At 47.2% G+C, this 13,060-nt stretch overlaps 1 pseudogene; it reads left to right on the top strand.

Annotated features, from left to right (window-relative positions):
* The first annotated feature begins 9,836 nt into the window (after positions 1–9,836).
* Positions 9,837–13,060, top strand: part of LOC139274113 (zinc finger protein 721-like) — a 367,939-nt pseudogene continuing 364,715 nt past the window's right edge.

The raw sequence follows: 13,060 nt of genomic DNA on the forward strand, positions 1-13,060 counted from the left end.
TCTAAATGAGGATATATCTATCCTAATAAGGAGAGGCTGGGTCTCTTTTTTTCTTCAAAAAATAACACTGAATGGTGACCTAATAGAATTCTTTAAAATTATGAAAGGTTTTGATAGAGTAAGTACAGAATGTATCATGTTTGTAACCTTCACATAACTGCAACCTTTTATGTAACAACACTGTAAACTGTATACACCTGAGCAATGCACACCTTGACCACAGGGGGTGAACTTGTGGGAGACACTCCTCACCTGGTCATCCAGGTATATAAAGGGAGGTCCCACGCAGGGTTAGCACTTCTTGGTCCTGGGAATAAAGTCTGCAGTACATGCCTCATGTGATTCTATAGTAAGGTGTAAGGACACTACATTTGGCGACGAGGAATGGGAATCAATGACCCACGAGGATGGCCACCAGTAGCACAGAGGAACGGTACTGTGGTGGTGAGGACTGGGACAATTTCGTTGAGAGGCTCCAGCAGAGCTTTGTCACGAAGGACTGTCTGGGAGAGGAAGTGGCTGACAAGCGGAGGGTGCATCTATTGACCAGCTGTGGTTCTAAGACATAAGCGCTGATGAGAGACCTGCTCACAACCGAGAAGCTGGCAGACAAGTCCTTTGAAGAGCTCAGCACACTGATCGGTGAGCACCTCAAACTGGCGAGCAGTATACACATGGCCTGGCACCGGTTCTATACACACCGGCGTCGGGAGGGACAAAGCATATTGGATTTCATTACGGACATTCGCCGTTTGGCCAGCCTCTAAGTTCACAGACACCTTCATGGGGGAGATATTAAGGGATTTCTTCATTGAGGGCATTGGTCATGCCGCAATTTTCAGGAAACTTATTGAGACCAAGGACTTGACTTTAGGAAGGGCAGCGTTGATAGCTCAGACCTTCATGGCAGGGGAAGAGGAGACCAAGATAATTTACATGTGCAGCCCTGGTTCCAACGTGGCGATGGACCAGGGAGTTAACATTGTAAACGCGACTCAGAACCCCACAGGCAGGCAAGGGCAATTCAACACCGCCCAGGCAGCAACAGACTCTAGGGTTGGCCAGCAACAGAGACAATGGCAGGGGGATCGGCAATTCACGCCATCAGAAGGGACAATGCGTCCCGGGATGGGACCATTGACACTCACCAACAGAGTGCTCAAGAGTAATCAAAGAGACAATCAGAGAGGAATGCCTGGCAACAGTTCCTTTGTTCACAACAATCTCAGCTCATGCTGGAGGTGCGGTGGCAGACATGCTGCGAAAACCTGTAGGTTTCAACAATTTATCTGTAGAAACTGTAACTTCAGTGGACATTTGGCCAGAATGTGCAGAAAGCCCATAGCAAGGCTAGTTTACAAGGCAGAGGAACCAGACGAGGGGCCTGCAAGGCAGGCTGATGCTTGGGGCAAAGCTATGGATGCTGAAGTCCAGCGGGTTCATGTGGCAGACATCCACAGCTCGTATACCAAAACGCCACCTATGATGATGGAAGTCCTACTAAATGGCATGGAGCTGGACACAGGAGCCAGCCAGTCACTTATGAGTGCCCAACAATTTGAAAAAACTATGGCCACTCAAAGCTAACAGGCCCAAACTGGAACGCATTGACACGCAGATACGAACATACACCAGGGAGATCATCCCAGTGCTAGGCAGTACAAACTTGGTGGTCACACACAACGGATCGGAGAACCGGCTGCCACTCTGGATTGTCCCGGGGAATGGTCCCGCGCTCTTGGGGAGGAGCTGGCTAGCTGAGATGAACTGGAAATTGGGGGATGTGCACGCCATTTCATCTGTGGAGCAAAGTACATGCACACAGGTCCTACAGAAATTCGAGTCACTTTTTCAACCAGGTGTCGGAACTTTTAAGGGCACCAAAGTAATGATATGCATCACCCCGGACGCCAGACCAGTGCACCACAAAGCCAGAGCCATGCCATCTGTGATGCATGAGAGAATTGAGAGTGAGTTGGACAGGCTGCTAAGAGAGGGCATAATTTCGCCTGTTGACTGGGCAAGCCCCATCGTTCCTGTCCTTAAAGCGGATGGCTCGGTCAGGATTTGTGCCGATTACAAGGCCACCATCAACTGAGTGTCACTACAGGACCAATACCTGCTTTTGAGAGCGGAGGATCTTTTTGCCATGCTGGCAGGTGGCAAGCTGTTCACCAAGTTGAACCTCACTTAAGCCAACATGACTCAGGAGCTGGCTGAAGAATCCAAGCTTCTGACCACCATCACTACGCACAAGGGGCTATTTGTTTACAACAGGTGCCCATTTGGCATTCATTCAGTGGCCGCTACCATCCAGAGGAACATGGAAAGCTTGCTTAAACCCATTCCTGGAACAATCGTATTCCAAGATGACATCCTAATCACGGGTCAAGACACCGAGGAACACCTCCACAACCTGGAGGAGGTGCTACGCCAACTGGACTGGGTAGGCTTGCGACTAAAGAAGTCCAAGTGTGTGCTTTTGGCCCCAGAGGTCGAGTTTTTGGGTAGGAGGTTGCCGCAGATGGGATCCAGCCTACAGAATCCAAAACGGAGGTGATCTGTCAAACGCCCAGGCCCGGCAACACATTGGAGTTGCAGTCATTCCTGGGACTCTTGAACTACTTCGGGAACTTTCTGTTGAACCTAAGCACATTGTTGCAGCCGCTACACGTGCTCCTGCCTAAGGGTTGCGAATGGTTTTGGGGGGACTGTCAAGAACGGGCTTTCAATCGGGTGCGGAACCTGCTTTGTTCTAACAAGCTGTTGACCTTGTACAGCCCCTGTAAGAAACTGGTTTTAACGTGTGATGTATCATCCTATGCGGTTGGGTGTGTGTTGCAGCAGAGTAATGATGAAGGCCAACTCCAACCTGTGGTTTATGCCTCCAGGTCGCTCTCCCAGGCAGAACTGGATATGGGATGGTTGAAAAGGAAGCACTCGCATGTGTCTACGGGGTGAAGAAAATGCACTAGTATCTTTTCGGCAGAAGGTTCGAGTTAGAAACAGACCACAAGTCGTTAACATCCTTGTTGTCCGACAGTAAGGCTGTCAATGCCAATGCGTTAGCTCACATGCAGTGATGGGCCCTCACGCTGGCTGCGTATGACTACACCATACGGCACCGGCCAGGCACCGAAAATTGCACTGACGTGCTCAGCAGGCTCCCACTGGCGCCCACTGAGGGGGCGTCGGAGCAAAGCGCAGAGATGGTCATGGCCATTGAGGCTTTCGACACTGCAGGCTCCCACATCACAGCCCGCCAGATAAAAATCTGGACCAACAGAGATCCCCTCCTATCTCTGATAAAGAAATGTGTCCTGACTGGGGATTGGGCGCCCGCACACAGGAGGTCAGACCGTTTCACAGACGGATGGACGAGCTCTCCATCCAAGCCGACTGCCTGCTATGGGGCAGGCGGGTAGTCATGCCCCATAAAGGAAGGGAAGTATTCATCAGGGAACTCCACAGCGAGCACCCAGACATCGTGCTAATGAAGGCCATTGCCCGGTTACATGTATGATGGCCGGGAATTGACTCAGACCTGGAACACTGGGTTCGCTGGTGCACGACGTGTGCTCAGCTGTGAAATGCCCCCAGGGAGGCCCCACTCAGCCCGTGGCCCTGGCCCACCAAGCCATGGCTAGGTATTCACATAGACTACGCAGGCCCGTTCATGGGAAAAATGTTCCTGATTGTTGTCGATGCATACTCGAAATGGATCGAGAGCATCATATTGAATTCGTGCACAACATCCACCACTGTGGAAAGTCTGCGTATGGTCTTTGTGACCCACGGCTTGCCAGACATCCTGGTTAGCGACAATGACCCATGTTTCACTAGCTATGAATTCCAGGAGTTTATGTCGGGTAATGGTATCAAACACGTCAGGACAGCACCGTTCAAGCCGGCTTCCAATGGCCAGGTGGAACGTGCGGTTCAAATCATAAAAGAGAGCATGTTGCAGATTCAAGGACCCTCCCTTCAGTACCACCTATCGCGCCTCCTGCTGGCCTATAGGTCCCACCCGCATTCACTCACGGGAGTCCCGCCCGCAGAACTACTCATGAAATGCATGCTTAAAATGCGGCTGTCCCTCATTCATCCAGCCCTGTCAGACATTGTTGAGGGCAAGCGCCAGTCCCAAATCGAGTGCTATGATCGCAACCCAGTGGGGAGATGCATAAAAATCAATGACCCTGTATTCGTTCTCAGTCATGCTTTGGGACCCAAGTGGCTTGAGGATATTATAATTGGCAAAGAGGGGAATAGGGTCATAGTGGTCAGACTTAGCAATGGGCAGATATGCCGCAAACATCTGGACCAAATAAAGAAAAGGTTTAGCATGGACACTGAGGAACCTGAGGAAGATCATGAGATGTTACCCACACCACTGCCAGTGAACGAGCAACAGGACATTCAACAGCATGCACAGTCCCTGCGGCCAGCCTGGACAGGCCAGCATCACCTCAGGCGACCGAGATGCATGCCAAGGCTCAACCACCAGAACCCCAACTGCGGCGCTCCACGAGAGAGTGTCGACTGCCTGAAAGACTCAATCTTTGACCCAAAGACGTTGAGGGGAGGTGATGTCATGTTTGTAACCTTCATATAGCTGTAACCTTTTATGTAATATTACACTGTATACACCTGAGAAATGTACACCTTGATTACAGGGGGTGAACTTGTGGGAGTCACTCCTCACCTGGGTCATCCAGGTATATAAAGGGAGGTCCTATGCAGGGTCAGCACTTCTTGGTCCTGGGAATAAAGGTTCAGGTCACATAGTGACCTTGTCTGCAGTACATGCCTCGTGTGATTCTATAGTAAGGTGTAAGGACACTACAGAATGAGTGTTTCCACTTGTAGGGAAGAGCATAACAAAGGGCAGCAATATACAATAGTCACCAAGAAATCAAATAGGGAATTGAGAAGAAACTTTTTTAACCAAAGACTGGTGAGAATGTGGAACTCGCTACCACAGGGAGTGGTTGAAGTGAATAGTATAGAAGCATTTTAGGGGAGACTAGTCAAGCATATCAGGGAGAAGGGAATAGAGTGTTATGCTGATAGAATTAGATGAGAACAGACGGGAGGAGGCTCAAGTGGAGTATAAATGCTGGCATGGTCTTGTTGGGCCGAATGGTATGTTTTTGTGCCATATATCCCATGTAATCCTGATTTCAAGAAACACTGCTTGAAGGTGGAGATAAATGACTTGCATCCAAATGCAATTGTTGCTTTAGTCTTCTTTGTAAAATCACAAAGTCTGGACATAATTTGTTCGTGAAATTAAAATTGATGTGCTGTTCAAGCACATGAGGAGGGAAAGTTAGCTGAAATTTAAGGGGATAATCAAGTTTGCTTTTTGAAAAGAGCCAGTCTATGTAGTCTTGTCCAAACTACATATTCAGAAAGAAGTTTTTGGAGGTAGACTGTTGTGTTAAAAGTAACTAACATCCTTCATCTCGCAGACTGAATTGCTCTCTGGCATATTTTGGGGTATAAAAGGTCCAAGAAGAGTCAAGTAAAAATGGTTAAATAAAATTAAACAAACAAAATGGGTTATAACTTGGAGCAAGTGGGAATGGTTGATCTATGTTTTAAAGATATTATGATAATATTGTATTAGACAGTAAAATTCCTCCGGGGCTCATGAATGAAATGGTGAATACTGTATCAAAGTTAATGAAAGGAAGTGAATGAAGATGTAAGATGAAAACAGGAAAATTACACCATCAATTTGGATTTTCTTCTTAAATCATTGTTCTTGGGTGAATTGGCATAAATCATCTGGGTGCAATCTGGTATTAATGCAAATTCTTATGAAAGTCAGGAAAGTGTAGTAAATTGATAAGATTTATCTACAAGGTGTTTGTCCCATTACCTATACTGAACAATAAGAAAGCTGGATTTGATGGCCTGACCACTATAATGGGGTTTATTTTCTCTTTAAAATATTTTGAATTGTGTGTTTCACTGAAGTTAGGCGCAGTGCTGCAGTTAATTGTGGGTACTGAGCTGTTTCTGGTGAATTAATGTGGACTGTGTTATTTGGGAATAGATTTGTGTGGGATCATTCTGTGCTGAACATATTGCTGGGCTGCGGGTTTGGCCTCAGTCCCAGTTAAGAAATGTTGTTGACATCAAATCCAGGGTCCACTTATACTGGGACCACATGCATTATGATCCCAAATCCAGGGGGCACTTACCCTATGACACCAAATCCATGGACCACTTACGCTGATAAACTAGATTCAGGGACCACTTACACCATGACACCAAATCCAGGGATTATCAATACTGTGACACAAAACCTGGAACCAGTTACACTGAAGCACCAAATCCAGGGACCACTTACACTGAGACACCATATAGCGCCTTTCACGACCACCGGACGTCTCAAAGTTTTTTTTTACAGCCAATGAAGTACTTTTTGGAGTGTAGTCACTATTGTAATGTGGGAAACGCGGCAGCCACTTTGCGCACAGCGAGCTCCCACAAACAGCATTATGATAATGACCAGATAATCTGTTTTTTTGTTATGTTGATTGAGGAATAAATATTGGCCAGGGCACCGGGGATAACTCCCCCGCTCTTCTTCGAAATAAATGTAGTATCATGGGATCTTTTAGCGCACTTGAAAGAGCAAACGGGGCCTTGGTTTACTGTGCAGTGCTCCCTCAACCTTCTGACTCACAGGCGAGGGTGCTGCGCAGTGCTTGCACTGAGACTACAAAATTACATAGGATATACGGCACATACACGGGTCATTTGGACTATCCAGTCCATGCCGGCGTTTATGCTCCGCTGGGGAATTATAGAGCCTCAACATGAGGAATGGTAATCTTCAGCCCAGGTATAGGGGTTATTAAAATCAGAAGAAACAAACTCGAGCTGCCAGAATGAACATGGTTCAGTGCTAAAAGCAATCACGATAAATCCAGGTCTATTGACAAACGTGGGCTTTCAATGGCGGGACTTTTCCCCAGTATGCACCGCGGGGGTGAATGTGCCGCACCCAGTCTACAGGAGCCCAGCGCGCAAGCGCGAAATCCGCCTTGCTTTGGAGCATCCGCGATGCGTGTAATGGTGGAGAGAGACAGAATCAGAGATGCTGCGGACAACTCGGTAAGATTCAGCGGGGCAGAGGGGCGTAATGGATCCGCGAGTGGGCGGAGAGGCTTCATAAACAACTGGTGTATGCCGCAAGCCCGTAATAATAACCTGATCGCCCCAGGTTTGCAGCTCGCGGCTTTCTCCAAGTCACAGGCCCAGGCGAACTGCCGCCATCTTTGTACAGGAAGGCCGGTTCAACGCTCCGCCATCTTGAAACAGTGAGTAGCAACGCGCATGCGCAGTTCTCTTGGTACAAAACGTGGGTGGGGCTTCAGTGTCTGGTCCCAACTGGGTCCTGGAGCCCGTGTAAATAATGCAGCCTCAGTTGCTTTTCTCTCTCCGCACATTGGATTTCTCACTATCTCTTCTAAAGATGCTACTCAGTTTACATCCCACACATTTGTAGCAAGAGCCCCAGAGATGGGACCCCTTCTATAGTCCTAGGGCTGGAATGTCCCGTCTACAGTCCCAGGGTTCGAATCCCCATGTGCAGTCCCAGGTTTGGAATCCCCAGGTACAGTCCCAGTTATGGAATCCTGGGACTGTACACAGACAAAGAAAAAAATCGAGGCCTTGAATCTAAGTTGGGAAAGCAATCATAGAAACATGATTCAGTTTCTATACTAATAAATTTGAAATCAAATCCAATGAATTGTTGCAAGTAACATATTCCTTTCATGCCAAGTGGGAAACAAGTGATGTCTGGGATGTGCAGAGTGTTTGCGCCTGGTTACACAGCGTGTCTCACGGCTCTCCACTCCAAATGTGCTTCTTTCGGTTCACAGTCTTATTTATAAATCCAACGGACTGGATTGACCTCACTGTTTAAACCCCATCATGGAAATATCAGCATTTGATATTTAGTTATGCTAAACCTAAATAAAACATTGGTTAGACCTCAGCTGGAGTACTGCGTTCAATTCTGGGCTCCAAATTTTAGGAATGATGCCAAGCTTTTAGAGAGGGTGCAGAAGGAATGGTGCCAGGGATAAGAACATAAGAAATAGGTACAGGACTAGGCCATATGGCCCCTTGAGCTTGCTCCGCCATTCAATAAGATCATGGCTGATCTGATCATGGACTCAGCGCCACTTTCCAGCCCGCTCTCCATAACCCCTTATTCCCTTATCATTTAAGAAGCTGTCTATTTCTGTCTTAAATTTATTCAATGTCCCAGCATCCACAGCTCTCTGAGGCAGCAAATTCCACAGATTTACAACTCTCTGAGAGAATAAATGTCTCCTCATCTCAGTTTTAAATGGGCAGCCCCTTATTCTAAGATCATGCTCTCTAGTTCTAGTCGCCCCCACCAGTGGAAATATCTTCTCTGCATCCACCTTGGCAAGCCCCCTCATAATCTTATACATTTCGATAAGATCACCTCTCATTCTTCTGAATTCCAATGAGTAGAGGTCCAACCTACTCAACCTTTCCTCATAAGTCAACCACCTCATCTCCGGAATTAACCTAGTGAACCTTCACTAAACTGCCTCCAAAGCAAGGAGTGGATGAGGAACTTCAGTTATTGGCAAAAGAACCGGAGGTGAGATGTGGAATCATTTGTTACACAGCGACTAGTTGTGATCTGGAATGCTCTGCCTGAAAGCAGATTCAATAGTAACTTTCAAAAGGGAATTGGATCAATACTTGAAGGGAAAAATATACTGTGCTACGGGTAAAGAGCAGAGGAGTGAGACTCGTTGAATAGTTCTACCAAAAGGCCGGCACAGACATGATGGGCCGAATGGCCTCCTTCTCTGTTGTACCACTCCCCGACAATGGCGGATAGTCTTACCCAGAGTGCCCTGCATGGGGGAATATGCCCTATCTCCATCAGCAGGGGGATAGCGCACGGGAAGGGCTGATCCCGGAGAGCGCCTTCCTGCGTGGAGCGGCTCCCGGAGACTGAGCAGAGCGATCGCGGCCTCAGCAACACCGAGTGCAGGTCTCAGACCCCGAGCCAGAGCCGCAGTGCCTGGCAGCCATGCGGCCAGGGCTCCGGCACCAGGAAGCCCCGGGGGCAGCATCTCCCCCACACAAGGAAAACAACAACTTGCATTTATACAGCAGGCTGCTCTGTGTTGGGGTGAGCGCTGGATGCGGAGGTCGATCCTGGGCCTCCTGTGTGGGTCTGTTTGTTGCATCAGTTTGAGCTGGAGTGGAGATGGAGAAGTTGCTGGGTTTAACCCCCAGTACTTCTGAGCCCAGTAGGACCAATAATTTCCCATGTGGGACTGTCAAGAAAGGTAGGTTCCCTTCCCTGAAGGACACTAGTGACCAGTTGGATTTTTAACGACAATCTGACAGCTTCTTTGGTGACATTTCTCCAGTGCCAGCCCGACAAATGACCAGATTCATTAAGCTCAATTTCACAACCTGTCTTTATGTTTTGGTAGGTTCTCTCTCAACCTTCCGTTTACTGTTTGAAATTCATTTTACAGGGTGTCAAAAGGGGAGGATTTGCAGACGGGAATCTCAAACCAAATGTCACGTCAAGATCTCACGGAGTTACTCGATACATCGGGACCGAAATATGATCAGCCTTTGAACATGAAAGCTAAAAGCACCGTTCATAGCGGGGAGAAACGGTAAATGTGCTCTGTGTGTGGACACTGCTTCAATCTATCATCTAACCTGGAGAGGCACAAGCGCAGTCACACTGGGGAGAGGCCATTCACCTGCTTCATATGTGGGCAGGATTTCATTCGGTCATCTGACCTCTGACACACCAGCGAGTTCACACTGGGGAGAGGCCATTCACCTGCTTCATATGTGGGCAGGGTTTCATTCGGTCATCTGACCTGCTGACATACCAGCGAGTTCACACTGGGGAGAGACCATTTACCTGCGCAGTGTGTGAGAAGGGATTCACTCGGTCATACCACCTTGTAACTCACCAGCGAATTCACACTGGGGAGAGGCTGTTCACCTGCTCCATGTGTGGCAAGGGATTCGCTCAGTCATCTGAACTGCTGACACACCAGCGAGTGCACACTGGGGAGAGACTGTCCAGTTGCTCTGACTGTGGGAAGGGATTCACTCGGTCATCTCACCTGCTGATACACCAGCGATTTCACACTGGGGAGAGGCCATTCACCTGCTCTGAATGTGCGAAGGGTTTCACAAAGTCTTCGGACCTGCTGATACACCAACGACTTCATAATGGGGAGAGGCCGTTCACTTGCTCTGAATGTGGGAAGGGTTTTACTCAGTCATCCACCCTGCTGAAACACCAGCGAGTTCATACTGGGGAGAGGCCATTCACCTGCTCTGAATGTGGGAAGGGATTCACTCAGTCACCCCACCTACTGAGACACCAGTGAGCTCACAAGTGACTGCAAGGTTTGGATTCTGCTGTTGTTGCTGCTGTTAATCACATCCTGGATTGAATCGTGTTCATTCTGACTGTTGAAGTTTGTTTCTGCTGGTGTTGATAATCTTTTAACTGAGCTGGAGTTTAATATTTTGATATTTCAAATAACACAGTGTGTCGATATTTAATGTCTCCAAGATAAGAGGAGACTAATTGATGTCTTTTCTCCTTTCTAATTCTACTTTATTTCAGTTTTCATACCTTCAATTACTTCATGGACAAGTCCCAGCTCTCCATACCTCCCAGCCTGCCTCTCCGAGCCTTGGGATGCAGCAATGGTATCGGTAACATGCCCGGGATCACGAAACACAAAACCCAGTCTGTTAATCACTTTCAGATACTGGACTTTGTGTGTGCCCCACAGCATCTCTCTCACCTTCGATGTGTGAATAGAGCATCACACCTGCAAACATTGTCTTGAATTTAAATCCACTCAGAAAATATATTTAACCAAATATAAACAAGTAAATACATCATGGCCCAATAATGCAACTTTATATTCACAGCAAGGAGTCTGTTATCTCGAGTAGACAAAATAAATATCCCAAATGTAAGAGCTCCTCGAATCCTTCAATACCTTTCAAATCATGACCAGTTTCTCCTTATTCTAGAATTCCCCATCCCTTGGGAGTCGCTATTGGTCAAAAACTGCTAATTGGAAATTTCTAAAAAAAGTTTCTCTTTCCGGTGTTTAAAGCTGACCTGTTCCTTCTCTCAAAGAATCTCTGAGGAGACTCTTTGATTTAAACACAGATCTCCCCTCTCTTATATCTGGGATTAGAGTTACTGGGAATTTGAAAACCTGACCACTTAAAAGGGCCCGTCAGTCATATGCAGACTGAACCGATCACAAAGCTTGGTGTCAGTGTGAACTATTCCTCTCTCCAGCCTGTAACCGATGAAACTTGTAATACTGAGGCTGAAGTTCCACTTCCGTGGGTGCAGGCAGTGCTGGGCAGAGAGGGAGCAACAAACCGGGTTCAGAGTGGGCACGCTGGTTTTCCCCTTTCCTGGGGTTTCCCCTGAGCATGTGCTGGGGCCCAGTGGGCTTTCACTGCTCTGGGGTATTTCCGGGCGTGTCCTCACTGCCCCTGGAATTCCCACACATTGCCCCCTGGGTGTGAGGTCAGAGCTCTGTGCCTTTAAACACTGGAGTGAAGCCGAGTCCTGCAGGCACACACTCACCAGGAGCAGTTTCTAACTGTCTGGATCGACCTTTTGGGAAAATTAATCCCACTTTTCGGCCAGTTGTGTTTTTTTCCCATTTTTCCATTTCCTGTTCCTTTGGTTTAAATCTTTATTTATTCCCTTTGGTTTGGTTTCATTTTCACTGCTGGACCTCCCACTAAAAGCACTTTGTCTGATCTGCCCGTGGGAATTAGCAGACCCATGGCAACACTGGTAAGACATTCGATCCACAGAATCGGCTAGTTGGAAATTCTAATCAGATCAGGGGAAAGAACAGGGTTTGTCTGTTATTGACCATAATGTAAGCTTAAACCAGAGTGGGTAATAGATTAGATTATAATGTGCGAAGTTTATACCTATAATTGTGAAACTATAAGAAATAATATAATTAACAGTAGGCAGAGTATTTTAGGGATATTAAGAACATTACTGAAGAAAAGTATCTGCTGGGATCCAGGGAATGTGTTCAAGTTCCAGCTGTCTTTTCCTTGCTTCTTGCCAAAACCCAGCAGAGAAGCCAGGGATGGATCACTGCAGGCTATAAAAGTGAGGGGAGACTGATGTAAGGGGACAGTCTGGACTGGAGACACCGGAGATCAAGCTCAGGGTGCCTGAGGTTCCATCCAGCGGGCTGACCTCGTGTCAGTTACTGTGAACACACGGGACTTGCATGTTTACTCTGATTGATGAATCAATACAAGATACGGTACTGGGCAGAAAATCTGCTCATCTTATATTTCGTATTAAAGTTGCTGACACTGGATTCTCAAACCCGCTAATTAATATCACATGGCATTAGCTAGAATCTGACATCTCTTTACTGTTCCACTCTACTCCTTTTACATTTTTACCATTAAATCTACTTTTCCAACCACTGTCTTCTCCCAAAATATATCACCTCATATTTCTCTGCATTAAATTTCATCCAACATCTACCAGACCCATTTACTAACTTGTATATTCACACAGAAGTTACTGGCAGTCCTCACAGTCGGTCATGGTCCCAGATTTGGTGTCATCTGGAAAGTTTGATCGTGTGCCACAAGTCCAGATCCTGTCTCTATATTAAGAACAATGGTCCCAACACTGACCCTGAGGGACACCACTGTTTACATTCCCCCAGTCTGAAAAACATCCATTAACCACTACTCTCTGCTTTCTGCCTTTTACCCAACTTCCTGTCCACACTGCCCCACTCCCTTTAATATCGTGAGCCTTTAATTGATAAACAAGCCTTCTGTCCAGCACCTTATCAAACACGTTTTACCAATCCATCTGCACAACATCCACTGCATTTCCTTTCTCACTACACTGTGTTATTTTCTGAAATAATCCCTGCTGTCTCTCCTGAATGAATCCATTTCACTACCAAATGTTGCA

This window comes from Pristiophorus japonicus, chromosome 9 (genome assembly GCF_044704955.1).
Source record: "Pristiophorus japonicus isolate sPriJap1 chromosome 9, sPriJap1.hap1, whole genome shotgun sequence".
Lineage (NCBI taxonomy): Eukaryota > Metazoa > Chordata > Chondrichthyes > Pristiophoridae > Pristiophorus > Pristiophorus japonicus.